The 9,676-nt window shown below is 46.2% G+C and overlaps 1 long non-coding RNA gene across 1 annotated transcript; it reads right to left on the bottom strand.

The window, feature by feature from the left end:
• Nucleotides 1–23: 23 nt before the first annotated feature.
• On the bottom strand, nt 24–9,427 carry LOC130153132 (uncharacterized). The gene is made up of 3 exons (XR_008823231.1): nt 8,482–9,427; nt 5,847–7,437; nt 24–5,652 (listed from the first exon to the last, which is right to left on the bottom strand). It is a non-coding gene; the product is annotated as an uncharacterized LOC130153132 (long non-coding RNA).
• Nucleotides 9,428–9,676: the final 249 nt, after the last annotated feature.

The raw sequence follows: 9,676 nt of genomic DNA, 5'->3' as shown, positions 1-9,676 counted from the left end.
TGGGGCCCATAGACAAAGTCCATCAACAAGAATGTCTCTGGGAAGCAGTTCCCCTTGCTCCTTCAAATGTTCTGGGTTAGGACAAAAGAGAAGACTGCAAAAACGTGAGTTGAGGTGAAGAAAAACGCATTTTTGTTTTGCTGCAATTGAAGAGGTTTCAGCCTCAGCAGCAAAAAGGGAGATGATTGAAGTCGTGAGGGAGGAGACACAGGAGAAAGGGAAGATCACCAGGCATTTTGAGCTGTTGGGTAAGCATGAGAGTAGTCTTGGAAGAATGCCAAGCTCTATTACAACTTAGCTTCTTACCTTATTCATCTGCTATGCTATTCCTTTATTGGCTTTAATTACTCCAAAACTGTCTTTGATTTTTTTTTTTTGTCTGTTTGAGACCTTTGGGGAAGGCCTCCTGAGACATCAGAGGACTGGGATAGCTTAATTTTTTTTCTTTTTGCTTTACAGTTAAAGCCCCTTGAATGTGTACTTTTCAAGTTGGTTGTAGTAAAGGTGGTGCAATTCTATGTTTGGTGGTTTTAATAAAAGATAATGCTAACCTTATGTGATAACTAAATTGAGGAGATTCAAATGTCCTGTGAATTGCTGACTTTACAAAGCTTCCTGAATTTCCATTAGTGCCTCCAAATTTCAGTTTCCCTCATGTCAGATAGTGCTGGTTTGGTGTTGGTTATCTGAGAATTCTGTGTGGTTTTGCGCAACAATTGGCAGAACAAACACTAGTGGCACATTTGGAAAGGTCTGTGTCGTTCCAGCTGTCAGTGACAGCTGAGTTTCTGAAACTTCCTAGGACCTTTCTTCCTAATACTCCAGTTGTATAACAACCTGGAATTTGAGTAGTTACAAGTCATCATTTACTCTGCCATAAAATATAATCCACTGTTACTTGGTTCTTGATCAGCTTTGTGTATATACAACTTCACTAATGACTTCTTGAACAAAACATATAGAAAGGAAGATAACAATCGGGGAGCCATACGACTAGAGCACATTTGCATACTATTTAGTATCAGAACTCCCTGCAACGCCTTTAATTCTAAATTTTGGAGCTTGCATGTGATTGTGTAAGTCGGGTGGTGGTTCTGAGAGCAATGGGTGTTTGCTCATACCTTACATTTTTGCAATGCAGCACATCCCATCTTGTGTTCAGAGATGATGAAATAAGCTGCCTAGAATATATTAATGAGGAATGTTGGATCTTTTTTTTTTTAATTAGCAAAGTTAAAATCTCAACAACTGAAATGCTGGGTTTTGCTAGTATTTTGTCCTGTGGTGAAAATGCATGGTTCTCTTTTTCATACCAATTATGGGGGTTTTCCTTTTTCAGCCAAAGCTTTTTGTTGTTTAAGATAAGGCGGCTACACAGATGGGGATACCTGACCTCATGGGAAAACCCCATGTATTACGTGTACGTGTGATCCCGTTCCTCACCCCCTGGAGCAGATAGCACCTGCAACCAAACCGTACCAGCCACGGCTGGTGTTGATCTGTACCTGGTATCACCTGCTGCTTCAAACCTGGCGCTTCCAGAGAAACCAGAGTATGCATGATATCCCACCGCTTCTGGTTTGGGTAGAGCTTATTGAGTCATACCAGACTTGGGCTTGCTCCATGTATTTGTGGTTTGTTGTGCCAGTGCTGAAAACTCTGGTAGATGCAGTTACAGTGTAAATGCACGAGTAGTTAAGCAGGAAACAGGATCGAGACTTATTTGCATACTAGACCCAGATCAGTGTTATCTATACTGAACTGGGCTGCCTCTGCACAGCCTTGTAATTGTGTCCGTGTTACGTTCCCAGTGCGCTTTGTTTGTGCTGCAGATTGTAAGGATGCAAATGCCAAGTACACGCAATCAGCTTAGGTAAATCAGTATTTATTGGACTCCGTGAAAAGCATCTGGATTTCTTAGGAGCAACCCCACAAGGGATCCCCAGAAGCAGTAACGGCACGTATTTTAGAAAGAAATAGCCTAATGGGGAATCTTAACCTAAACTGTGGGTCATCAGGAGCTGTCTGTGTATTCAGCAGGGAAACACAAGATGTTAAGGCTGGCAGTAATGAGCCTCTCTAGGATTTCTGGTGCTTCCTAAGTGCAACGTCTGGTACAGAATCAGTGGACGGTGTTAGACCATACCTTTTCACTGTAAAGCCTCCAGTGGCGACAGTCTAAGCACAGAGAGGTAAACGGAAAGTTCGGGTGGAGCAAGTATGTGTAGATACATGAAAGCAATTTTAATGATCTGGAATAATATGCTGCATTCTTCTCTACCTTCTCTGTCCTGTTTCTCATTAAGCCAAGGTCCGAGTATACCAAATAAGAAATATTTTGGTTCAGTGCACATTGTTGGAAGTAAGATGAAAGCACTAGATCTGTAGCTTGCTGGCATCTGAAGAAAAAATAAAATAACTTTCCCTTCCCCCCCCCCCGCCCCCCACCACAGAAGCAAAGCCTGCTATTTTAAGTTCTGCAAAACAGCATCCTTGTTGGCTCATGAAGTCAAGTTTTGTGAAGCATATTCATGTTTTCTTGTAGAAAATCCCTGCACTAACAGGGTAGTAACAATAGGGCCATTACTTTTTATTTTGTAATCAGTGATTTTTTTTTTTTTTTCCTCAGATGGGAAGTTCTTAAATTGCCGTAGTTTGTTCCAGCCAGTTCTTGCTAGTAACAATTTGTTCTGTTCTCTTGTTTTGCTGTAACCCAAACTATTTGGAAACAATGCAAGACATCCTGTAGTTCAGGATCCGTTGGAACAGTGAACTTAAACCTCTCATGCCCGAACTAAACCAAGGATCATCACGTGCTTATGCAAAGCTGCTTAAAATAGTATCTGGATTTTGTTTATTTATCATGATTCTCACTCTTTAAAAAAAAAAAACAACACCAAAACCAGAAAACAAAACAAAGCCTCAAAAAAAAGCCCACTTTCTCCTATCCCTTGTACTATGTTTGTACAGATTAACTTGCATTTCCAAAATGACCGTCAGAAACCTCAGCTATCAGCAGTATTTGCTGCTGCTCACCAAGCTTTTCTTAGCATGATAATCTTTTCTTTCATAGTAGTCTTACCTGTATCACCATCATCTATGAAAATTCTGTGCTGCAATGTTCAATATGGGAACTGTAATGTTGTATTTGTAAACCAGTGAATAAACAGACCCAGCATACCAATAAGTCAAAATCCAGCTAACTGCATTTGGCAGAATTGAGTCATCTACAAAGAAGTGTGTGCTTCCATTTTGGGGGGTTAATATTTTAATCCTGGTCCTTTTTAGAACCTGTTAGCTACCGTTGAGCTTCCTGGCGCTGCAGATGCACCGTGTGGCCTTGCTGGGCGATTTGTTGTGGCTTAGCTGATATATACATTGAACCATGAGCCTCTGCAATAAGTTTCCTAGCTAAGGCTTTAGCGATGTAGTGTGCGGTACAGCTCAGGACACACAAGCCAAACTGGGGGGGGTTTGGCCAGTAAATTATATCCATTTGTTTTCTCTCCCAGTGATTTGAAGAACCAGTTACCAATATTCGAGTGAGCGGAGGTTATCTTTATTCGGCAGCGCTGGCTGCATGGGGGATCGCTCCACCAAAATCATGCACACCGAGGGAACCTTTCAGCCCCCTGTTTATAGAAGTCACTCACATCTATTCATTAACTTTCCGAGAACTCATCAATGTACGTTACACCTGGACAATTAGCACATTCCATTTAAGGACCTAGTATATCTTCAAGTTAACAACATTAACATATCTTGTGCCTGGACAATGTCCTTGAGGAGTTGTCTCTATGCAGACTCTATTCCTTAGCGGTCATGTTTAAAGTCTCCATCTTCGTCACGTTGCATGTACAACAGGAATCTAAGACAAAATGTCCCTTTTAAAGATAACCAACACAAGGACTTGGCAGTCTGTGCATCCGTCATGTGGCAATAAGGGTCCTTGGACATCTCCCGACTTTAACTAAACAGAGGTGCGTCATCCTTTAGATAAGTGGTACAGCATTCACTGTTCACCAGAAAACTGCCTCGTGCGACACCCGCTGACCTAGAGAGCTGTCAAAGTAAGGTATTTAATCCTTGATGGGATTCCTTAGACTAGAGAGCAACCTTCTCTCAAGTTAGAGTCAAACAGTAACTGTGGATGGAGAAACGGGGCATAGATGTGCATAGACTGGCATGATCAGGAATAGGGATGCCTTTTAGTGACATCTGATGTTGCTGTGATGTTTGCAGGTATGTTGCTCTCCCTGTTTTGATCCCAGCTATGTCTGCCCTCTTCCTTCAGCCGGCTCTGGTGTTCATTTACATTTGTAATGAGCTGTTCTGTTTACTAAACTAATGGGCAGTATTATTTTGTTTGATTCAGTTCTCTGTTGGATTAGTGACCGTAATCAGTTCACTGTAGGATCAAATTGGCTGGTGTAAAGGAGAGGAGAGGGAAACGAGATTGCGCTACCTCTGGTTTAAGCCGCTGCGGAAACCACAGCCTGCATCACTGAAGGAACAGGGTATCCATAGACCATTATCCCCTCAGCTACTCTTTGGCTTAAACCTATGTGGTGACACCTGCTCCACCTAAGTGGTATTTGCCTCTCTCAGCAGATGACACCAGCCTTCATCTAAGCAGCATCAAGGCTCTACCCCCTTCTAGTCTGAAGAAGGCTTTTTGGAGGACAGTGCTGTTACAGGAGCTCCTCCCTGGTTCCTCTGCTCCTGTACCCCTTGCGTAGCTCAGCAATTTCCTGGGCTACCTGGGGAACCTGTTTTGGAAACAAGCCTATATTTAAAAAAATAAATAAACGACAAATCCATCCAGAGAAGTAGTGTTCACTCGGTTTGGACGCTAACCTTGCTGCTGGCCCTGCGGTGGCGGTACCAGCCCAGGGGGCAGTGCAGGACAGGGCGCCTGAGCAGGGTCCGGTTAAACAGCGGTGCAGCTGGGGCGAACGGCAGCCAAAACCCTGCCTTGCAAGCAAATTTTCAGGCAGAAGGGGTGTATCAGTCCTCTGAATCCATCGAAGCCTCCTTTCCGGATCTAATGGGAGGCTGGCGTGGCTGGCCTGGCAGGGGGGCTCCGGGCAGCGCAGCTTTAGGGCGTTTAGGAAAACAGAACTTGTAGCCTCAAGAAAACCCGTGGCGAGTTGGCTGCCAAATGGGGCGGCCACCTCGGGCTGGGTTTTAGCACAAGCGGGGTGGGCAGCTTTTCTTTAGTTCCCTTTCCACCTCTTGTAAGGGGTCCTTTAAACCCCCTGTAGCTGCTCATACCTTTAGGGTGCCATGAAGATGTTTAGTCGCATTGAATGTTAGCCTAGTTTCAGTTAACAGTATTTGGAAACACCTGGCTGACAGAAAAAAAAACCAAAAAACATTTCTTGCCTAAGGATGTGGTGAGCCTTGAACACAGGCTACCAGGTTAGCTTAGTTACTCACCCCCCCCAAAGGCAGCCAGATGTGCCTGTAGGAAGGCTGGAGGGCTGCTGCCCGGGAGGTTGGCAGAAGGGATGGGAGAGAAAGGAGGATTTTCAGTGATGATGGCGAAGGCTGCCTGACTTACCACAAGGTAGCGGTGAGTTGCCCGAACCCTCAGTCTCCAGAGAATTTCTTAACCTTTAGCTCTCCGGGGTTGCTCTGCCTCGTGGGTGTCTGCACACAGGAGAAACGTTTGTTGAATACTTGTTGGAAAGTTAGGTGGTGATATTCCCTGTTCTTATGTCCAGGAGAAATTTCCATTACTAACCTTTCTTATCTAGTAACAAACCAATAAAGTATAAAATAGTGTAAAATCAGCTTTGTAAGTGCAAAAATAGTTGTATCCCTTGGGTGACAACGGTACTCACCAGGAAGTAATTTTTTTAACTTTTTTCCTACTTCGAGTACTTTGCGCTGACACCTACGTCTTTCTCACTCCAACGCAGAAGCAGATCTGAGCTCTCGCGAAGGTAGTTCAGCAGGGGGCATAAATTCAAAGGCAGGAGTTACAGAGATGGGCTGCAAAATAGGTCTTGGAGGGGGGGAAAAGAAAAACCCAAACCCAGATGTTGTGAATATCCTGGCATCCAGGTGAGGGTTTTGATGATCTGAAAGAGGGCAATAAGGTTGTCCAGAAAAGGAAGATAACAGAAAGAATTAGTGAGAAGTAGCATTACAAGAGGTCTATATTACAGGAATGAAGTAGCAAAGGTCCTTGCCCTTCAGTGTTAGAGCGGAATTTAGTTATTAATAGAGAAAAAGAGGATAAAACTGATTTTTCTGCTCTCTGAAACTAGACCTGATGATAAATGAAAGCACGTGCAATGTGTTCAGCAGAAGGACGATTGAGAAACTGCTTCTGTTGATGAAGCACATATTTGCAAAATGATGGTACAGCCCTTATTTGACATGCAGACAATAATGAGTACGTGATGCTTTCCCACTCTGGTAGCAAATCAAAACACAATATGTGAACACTTTGTACGTGAATGCTTTGTAACAGGCATCAGCGTGTGTGGATAGGTACGTGCTGTAACCCAGCTCTGCCAGGAGTGTGGAGCTTTCCAAAGGGCTGGCGAGGCCAAGGTGTGCTGCAAGAGCCGAGTGGGCAGAGGGGCTTGTTTCAGCTTCTAGCCTTAGGTTCATGATGTTTGGCACTTGGCACAAACAAGCAAGGGTGTGGGTTCACAGTGTCTTTACCAGACCTAAGCTGGAAATGGCTGGAAATGGAAAAAGCGCGGCCCCACGCCATCCCTCGTGCTGGCGATGGCATCCATGTGGTTGCAAGCTGACCCAGTTCAGGGACTCCATCTAGGCCAGTACCTGGCCCTTCTTCGCTGCAGGCTTAACCTCTGCCTGGTCCCGCTCAGTGGCTCACCACGCAGCTGCGTGAGCTCCAACACTTGGAGAAGGAAGATCTTGCAGAAACAGGGAGGGTAGGACCCAGTTTAGCACAGGCTGTTGTATTACCACCCTGTCAGAGTGCAAAAAGCGCGCCCCTTGAGTTGGTCGTGCCACGCACTGCAGCTTGCCACAGTTACATCGTGTTGGTGTTTTAAACCATTTTGAGATGGATCTTTAGGTAGGAGAATAAACAATTGCTCTTTGCCAACTTCACGCGCACTGCTAGCTCCTGGCACTCTCCAGCAGTAAAAGTACAATCCTCCAGATGGTACTTCAGCCCACTTCGCAGGCACCTACTCATTCATAGCCATACAAAGACTGTGAAACTCTTTATGCATGTGTGTCTTTCAGTTCTGCGTAAAATGGGTGGTTGAAAGGGCTGGATTTAAGAGCTGCGGTTACTGTCTGGAGTGGTTCCCGCTGGTGAAAGGCTTGAGCTCCCTCCCTCTGGTCTTGACAAATACCGTGGAGCTGCTGAGACAGGTTAGCTGTGCTGGCTAGTACGTTGTTGCCTGCTTTCCCATCATGTTCTGCCTCTGACAGCCTTCGGAAGGTCTGTTGAAAAGAAATAAATAAAATAAGGCAAAAATCTTCAAGTATGGATATGCTGAAAGGTACGCATTTAACACGACTTGAGTGTTTTGCAACAACAGTGAAAAAAACCCTGGGCACTTGGTTTTGCACACCCGTTGATTTTTAGAACTGGGAAAGAAAACAGCGTTGTCCTCGGGAAGCAGGGTCACGCAAGGATAGCCGAGCTGCAAGGGATGCCAGCCCAAGCACCGCTGTGCGCTCGCAAGCCTTGTGCCACAGGCTGTGTGGGAGGGTTCAGAACCACAATTAAATATAGTCGCAGCAGAACCTGCTTGGCTTGTTTCTGCTGAATCTGTGCTTGAAAATTTTGATTAAAAATATCCTCGCGCGGTGCGGTCTCGGCAGTGACAGCAGCACGGTGGCCGTGTCTCCGCCAGCTCCTACATCCTGCCCGCTCCCCTCCAGCTCCAGCCTGACACCTCGGGGGGCTTCGGGGAGCCCTCTGCCACTGCCAACAGTGAGAAATATCACCAGCCATCTTTCTTTCCTCTGCTTAATAAGAAGTTATGGTTATTCCAACCAATTTTTAATGTGTTTAGAGTGGTCTCATTCAAACTGACCAATTTCTATGAACTGCTCTGGTTTTGTCCTTAACACCTTTTGTGCCCCGGTCCCAGGCACTTTTTGATCTGAGAGAAGGGATCAGTATTCTTTTTTGGAGACAAAAGTAACAAGAAGTTCTGCTGAAAGGAATTTATAAAATACCAGGATAAGGACAGTTTGAAATCCATCAGATTGGTGCTTGTCCTAGTCCTACCCCCTCCAACTTCCATACACTTAGCAGTTAATTGCTTTAGTAAAGCTAAACTGTAAACAGGAGAAACTTTTCAAGGCAATTTCCCCCACCCCCAGCTGCTCCTAGGCCCACCCTGAAAGAAGCAGAAAACCTGGGCTTGTTGTTGTGGGTACCATGCCCGCAGCGCAGGGCTCCTCCCGGGAGGGAATTCCCACACTGGGTAATGGTGCCACCACAGCACCAAACACCCAACGAGCCCGGGACCCAACCTGGTTGCAGGTCCTGTCAATAAAGTAGAAGTCTTCATGGATGTGCACGGCCTTTTCAGAATCCTTCCCCCTCTGAAAGTTTTTCTAGTGCCTCTGAATCTCCTGCAGCTGAGCCAAGCTGTATCTGCTCGGTGCAGAGACGTATCACGGCCTTTGCAGCTGGGACAGTGTGGTTTTTCTTCTTCTTTCTTTGGTTTTGGTTTGGTTTTTTTTTTGGACCAACAGTGATTAATGGATATTTGTCTGATAAGACTAGAATGATCTGGTCTATGTTTTTCTCCCTTGCGGCTGGATAGGCATTGACATCTTTCCACCTAGGGGCTGTAGGTCAAACCCAATTGCGTTTCAAATACTACAGTGCAGATAATGGCTTCGTCCTAAAATTCCCTGCTGAGTTCGCTGCTGCAGCTGAGTGCTTGAACTTGGGGTTCGGCCTCTTCAACAAGTTTTGGAAAAAGATCTGCTAGGACCAACTGAAATGACGGGTTAGAGTCAGAGGGTGTGAGTGGGGATGTGTTGCAGGCTGCGTGAGGATGTTGCAGCTTATCTGTGCCCAGGCACGTATGCACCTCACCTCCCGCTCCCCTCCGTGCTGTGGAGTGTGACTGCTCCCGCTGTCCTGCAGGGACGTGGGCTGGGAGATGTTGGGAAGGACTGGTGGGGGCAATGCTCGCTGCTGGGGAGCAGCTGCAGGCTCGCAGGGCAGCAGGGCACGGGTGTGGATGGAGCTCACGGGTCAGTCCCACCTTCCCCAGGGTCACACGTCAGCCCCAGCCCTGCCAGCAGCGTTTTGTAGCGTCAGCAGGTCCACACGTAAATGTGCCTCTCTCGTGGCTTGCAGGGTCCCGCCTGGATTGCATGGACCTGCTGGCTGGGTGCTGTTTGCTGCCTGGGGTGGGGAAACTGCCACAACTGGAATCTGAGTTACTGGCTCAGCAAGGAGAAGTAAAGGTACCAAAACCCCCTCCTGGTTTCCCTGTTCCCAGACTGCTCCTCCATTCAAAAGTACCATGCATAAAGACAGCGTGGCAGTCCGGGAAACCCCTGTCTTGCACAGTTTCCTTCCTCTTTTCTTCTTCCTAAAACACAGTGGCTTTGTCATTACACAACCACACAGTGTCCTCTGAGCAAGGAGAGGAGAGAGCATGCCAGTATCCCTGCCAGAGCGAGCACTCCGTGCTGCTCCATTCATAAC

This window comes from Falco biarmicus, chromosome 7 (assembly GCF_023638135.1).
Source record: "Falco biarmicus isolate bFalBia1 chromosome 7, bFalBia1.pri, whole genome shotgun sequence".
Classification (NCBI taxonomy): Eukaryota; Metazoa; Chordata; class Aves; order Falconiformes; family Falconidae; genus Falco; species Falco biarmicus.
Note: the sequence above shows the minus strand (reverse complement) of the source record. Positions and strands in the feature narration are given on the sequence as shown.